Consider the following 5,991-nt stretch of genomic DNA (forward strand, 5'->3'; position numbering starts at 1 on the left):
GTATGGGAAAAGGCAGAGACTGTGCAGAAATAGTCACTGATTTGGAAACTGTTTTCATTTCCTAAATAACAAAAGTTTTCTCCGAGAGTGGAATAAAGGCTGTTATTCTGGGATGGAAAACACCCACAGACTGTCTGATAAAAGCAGCAACTGTAACCACTGGTGGTTCCTGCTCTTTGGAAATCCCATTTATCCCTGGAGTAGAATGCCTCAACCTCACACGGCTCCTGACAATTCTGTGTTCTTAGCAGCAGGAATAAAGACAATTCATTAAAAAGATTTAGGTAGTACGGCGTATGCACTGACAGACCACGACAGCCAGTCAGAAATAGGGAGAACACACGGATAGAAGGCATTATATAATTCCAGTAGATCCATGTGGAATTAGGCTTCATGGGTTCATCTTCGTCTTGGCTCTCAAGAAACATGTCGGTGCACTTGTGTACACCAACACACATATCCACCCATGAATGTATCAGCTGTGTTCCCACCAGACTCCCAGTTTTGTTCTCATTAATGGAATAGCTAAGGCTGTTTTGAAATACTTTTTTTTTTGGTATATTATCCATGTCTTGACTATACTTATTAGTCCAAGTAGACAATATTTGATTTAATAAACATTTGGCAATGTTGTTACTACCCTGTTTTAATTTTCATTTATCCTTTTTTCCCTATTTCTGTAGATGGATTCATTTTCTTAAATCCTAACATAATTTTAGGTTCTGTCTTGTGGTTCATTTCCTACCAAAAGTCGTCGCCCTCAGTTTTCAAAGTCATAACCATCTCCAGAGGGTCAGCAGCCAGGACCAAATCATATCAGGGTCATCCCCGGATGCTATTACCCCTCTGATATGTCCATCTGCGTTTCTAATGAGACCAGGGACCTGAGGACTCTCGGAAGCCTCTGGGTTGGTCTGACGGGCAGATGAGGGCAATGGGGTGCTTTTAAATTCGATTTTCTTGTTTCCTTCTAATATTTAGTTTATGAAAGACTGCTAGCTCAGTGTCTGCCTTCTTCTGACCCCCTTCACATGTCATTGTTATAGAGGTTGTACCTCTTTATGTTTCATCTCGCTGGAAGTAAGCAGCTGAGAGTCTTCCTCTGTCCGTAGTGCCTGACACAGTTGGTACAGTCTTGAATACCTAGTGTCTTGAGAAGCGTGTGCTTAAGTGAATGAATGGGTGAGTTCTTATATATTCCTCTCCATTTCCGTAACAAGATGTTATAATTATCAGAGAAAAAAATTTATATGGACTCAAATCAAATATTTCTTTCTTCTCTTCTGGGCACTTCACAAATCTTTCCTCATTTTGCCAGAAAGAGAAGAGAATCTCCCTGGCTGGCATAGCTCAGTGGATTGAGCGCGGGCTGGGAACCAAAGTGACCCAGGTTCGATTCCCAGCCAGGGTACATTCCTGGGTTGCAGGCCAGAACCCCCAGCAACTGCACATGGATGTCTCTCTCTCTCTCTCTCTCTCTCTCTCTCTCTCTCCCTCCCTCCCTTCCCTCTCTAAAAATAAATAAATAAACTCTTAAAAAGAAAAAAAGAAGAGAATCTGAGATTTGTTGCACCCCCCACCCCACTAAAGTTAAAATCCTAGCCCATGTCCATTCTCTCCTTAATGTAGTTCCTGGCTCTATCACTCTTCAGTCTTTTATTCGCAAGTATCCAAGGTTCAGAGTTACCTCCAAAAGTGTTGTCTCCCCTATGGGTAAGCCCCATGAGCTGTTTACAGGGATGTCGTAGCCCCCTCACCTGGAAGCCTCCCCCTCCTTTTCCCCTGCTCTCTCTGGCTCCAGCTTGTTCACGGTGGCATCTCAGTGCCTGGCTTGAACCTAGTACTCATCCATAGCTAACGAATGTGTTAAATAAATAAATGAAGGGGGCTTTGAGCTTTCAGTGATTCCCGCACCCCCCAGTGACTGCATGGTCTGCTCTAGAGTGATTGATTTGATGAATCCACCAAAGGACAGACATAATAAGTGAACTAAAATTTCACTGGTCCTGGCTCTGGCTGGTGTGGCTCAGTGGATTGAGTGCTGGCCTGCAAACCAAGGGTCACTGGTTCACTTCCCAGACAGGTCACATGCCTGGGTTGAGGGCCAGGTCCACAGTGGGGGGGTGCGTGAGAGGCAACCACACATTGATGTTTCTCTCCCCCCCTTCCCTTCTCTCTAAAATCTTAAAAAAAAAATTCAGTGGTCGTTTAATGGCCACTTCAACCTTTCCTGACAACTCCAGCCAATCATGGTGTTTCCCTCCTTAACCACCCTTGTGTTTATTGAGTGTTTTTACAGATGATCAGAGTGCTGTTGATCGTGTGATATATCGCGTGTCTGTGTGCCTTACCTCCATGTGACTGCATGCTCTATTCAGGGGCTCATTTTTGTGGAGTTTGAAGCATAAACCATTTTAGAATTTGTAATTATACAAATACAGATTAGATACTAAAGTGAATTTTTTTAGGAAGAGTTATAGCAAATTATAACTTTTAAAAGGCTGATGAATACCAAACACATCACAAATTTTTTTTAAAGTAAGATTTTTATTCATTAGCTGCCTGCCACATTTCTATATTAATTTTCTCCTACATTTTTGTCTGTGTAATCTCTGACTGCCCCTTCTTATAACAATGATTTTGTAATATCTGTTTCTAGAGAGAATAGATAGTTCAGTGTTTTCTTAGCATGGTTGGCATAAAGTGGTACTTTTTGTTATGCATAGTGGCATGTACCCCCTATGTGCTACCTCACACACAGACATCTTCATTCTCTGTAGTATTGCTACACTTTGGGCCCTGTAAACACAGGGGTTGTATTTTGTGACATTTCATCAAAAAATTTAAAAAAGCATAGTATATCTATAATTGTATGCACTGCATTATCAAGCATTTTCCTAACAGGAGACAATTTAGGTTTTGACTGGGTATGGAAATTTTTTTCACTGATTAGCTGTGGTTTCACCCCTTTTAAACCACATGTCTCCTCGACCAGATGCTTTTGGTTCCAAAGCCTTATGACACTTTCACATCATGAATCAGTGCCTGAGCCTGGGTGTTCATGTCTACCACTCTTTAAATTATGTCTCATGCCACCAGTGTCTGGTGTCTCCTCCTGGCAAATGTTTCTCTCTGGGTCTCCTTTTGACAGTTAATCAGTGGCAGTGTAATTCTTTAGGCAGTTCATGGATCTGCATCTTTAGGAAGTTCAAGACAGAATAAAATCTGCCTTCAAATTCTCTTCTAACCCAGACACAGTCCATGCTGACTAATTCTCAGGATGAGGTAAGACATGTTTCCCCCCTATAAGCGAGACAGTGGATAATTTAATATGGTTCCTAGGCCCTGTGAGAGCATTATAATTTGTCTTTTAATTGTTGAGCTGAGTCTGACGTCTTAGCAGGAGAAGTGCAGTTCTACGAATTGAATACCGGTCACTGATAATAGAGGGGCAGGTGTAGAAGTCGGGGGGGCTACAAAGGACTCGATGGGGACACTGGGGTTGTGCCATTTTGGTTAAGACCTTAAACTCAAGTCAGACAGACTTAAGCCCTGCCACTTACTGCCTGTGTAATTTTGGGCAAGTCCTTTGATGCCCTCTGAGCCTCAGTCCCTCAATCCTGAAATGAAGAGAATTCTGCATGGGGTTGTGAGGTCCACGCGTGTGAGGTGCTCTGCACAGAGGCGTATAGCAGGCACTTCAGAAACGTTACCATTTCTTTACTTCTGACATTTCTCTCTTCTAAGTCTATCTAGAGATCTGGATAGCTGATATCTTTTGTTGTTTAAATCTTTTCCCAGACTCTAGCTTCTTTAGCTGTTTTTCAAAAATAACTTTTTGACAGCAGCGGCCAGAGCTTACTCATTTTCATGTTCTGCCCATGGAGCCTCAGAGCAGCATTCTGTGTATGATGATCTCTCTAATTCATTCAGCAGTCTGCTGTTTACAAAGTGTTTTCTATGCGGCAGTGCTCAGTCTTCATAATGACCCTCCCACGGTGATGTCAGTGGAGTTCAATATGCTCCACTTTTCTGTTGCCTCACGCTCGCGCTCAGCAAGGCCAGCACACTCGTGGCTCCTCCCTCGTCAATGCCCGGTTGTCCTTGCTTGTCGTTGCAAGCTCACCGTAGGGGTCACTTCTTCAGAGAGGCTTCTGGCCCACCCTCTCAGTCATTTCCCATCATAGCATCCTAATTGAGTATTTCCATAGATAGCACTTTTACATCTGATATTTTACTTTAAAAGAAAATTAAGTTTTCACACTAGAATGCAGGCTTTGTGAGAGCAGAAATATTCTGTTTCCTTAGGGAGTATACTGTCCCCCAGGGGCAAAATTGGTTCTAGAGGGGGCAAAAAAATCACTCTTCTTATGTATAAATCACAGATTTATATAGGGTACACATATACATATATAAATGGTATTAAAGTATACCATGTATACTTTATCCTAGTTATAATTAGGATAAAAATATCCAAAAAGACTTCTTAGGGGAGCAATACAAAAAAAAAAAAGGTTGAGAGCACTGCTTTATAGTATAGAACAGTGCTGAGCACAGACTAGGCTCATAAATAATATTTTATGAATGACTGACTCATGCCTTTTAATAGCTGGAGAGACAGAGGTTCGGAGAGACGAAGGAGCTGGTCTCAGGATATAACGCTGATGGATGGTAGAACTGAGTCTCCAGCCTATTTCCTGGGTTTTGTGCTTTTCATTGTAAGCCCCTCAGTAACTGCTCAGTACATGCTCCCGTGTTGACTTGAATGTATTGGACATCCGCACAAGAAGAGCAGAGCAAATTTGTATCTTCTAAGTGACACAACAAATGAGTTCAGAAAGTATTTCTGTTCAGAAGAGTCTGGCTAGTCTTCTTCCCCGGGGGCCTTAATGACGTGTTATATGTGGCTCATCTTTGAAATGGCAGCCAGTTCCATCTCCTGCTCTTGATCCAATAAGAGGGGAGTAATGCTTTTAGTATCTTAGTAATTGCTTCACAGCACCTCTGGGCCGAAAGAAATAGCCGACAATTCCATTTATTTAGTAATTAGGTCCAAATGGTTTCACAAGTCTGTATGTCCTAACAATTTCGTGCCTGTTGACCACAGCTTACCTTCTCAAGCCTTGGAATTGCACCGGACACCACCACCCTTGTTTCCGATTCCATATTTATTTTCAAGTGGCACTGGCTTTCATCACAGCACCTACTAAAAACCCACCTTCGAAAAGATTGGGTCACAGGAAGCGGTATAACGTAGTATTGAGACCGAACACCTCAAGCTAGTAGTTTTTGACAGATGTTGCTATGATTCCCGACACCCTTGTGAGTTCGCTGTGGCACTCACAGGCAGCTCAGCACACAGTTTAGGAAGTGTGGCAGTAGACCAAGGCAGTAGACCAAAATATGATGCTGGTGTGAGGTCGGATGGTGGCAGGGGAGTTGAGAGAAAGTGGGAAAATTGCAAGATATGTAGAAATGACAAATTGGAGGCCAGGAGAACTGGTCCAAATATGTTCAGTGACCAGGATGTGCAGATGGAGGAGAGAGGCTTGAAGAATGAGGCTTGGGACCTGGACAACTGGAGAACTCCCGTGTAGTGCATGGCTTTTGGTATCCCTGGCCAGCCCACCTTAACTTTCCTGAGAATGACAACCATCCTCCACACAGGAGTGGCCCTGGCAGCCGCATTCATTCTGTGTGACTCATCTAGCTGGCAGAAGGGGGCGGGACATGGGGGATATGTTGCATTCCAGTTGGCCTAAACCGGTCAGATTTTCTCCCCCAAGAATTTGGAATTAAGACTTAGTGTCTGTTTCCTATAGTTGCTGAAACAAATTACCACTAACTGGGTGGCTTCAAACAACAGAAATGTATTCTTTCTCAGGTCTGGAGGCCAGAAGTCTGAAATAAAGGCATAGATAGGGCTGCGGTGACTTTGGAGGCTCTGGAGGGATTGCTTCCTTGCTTCTTCCAGTGTCTGGTGGAACTCGA

This window comes from Phyllostomus discolor, chromosome 12 (genome assembly GCF_004126475.2).
Source record: "Phyllostomus discolor isolate MPI-MPIP mPhyDis1 chromosome 12, mPhyDis1.pri.v3, whole genome shotgun sequence".
Classification (NCBI taxonomy): domain Eukaryota; kingdom Metazoa; phylum Chordata; class Mammalia; order Chiroptera; family Phyllostomidae; genus Phyllostomus; species Phyllostomus discolor.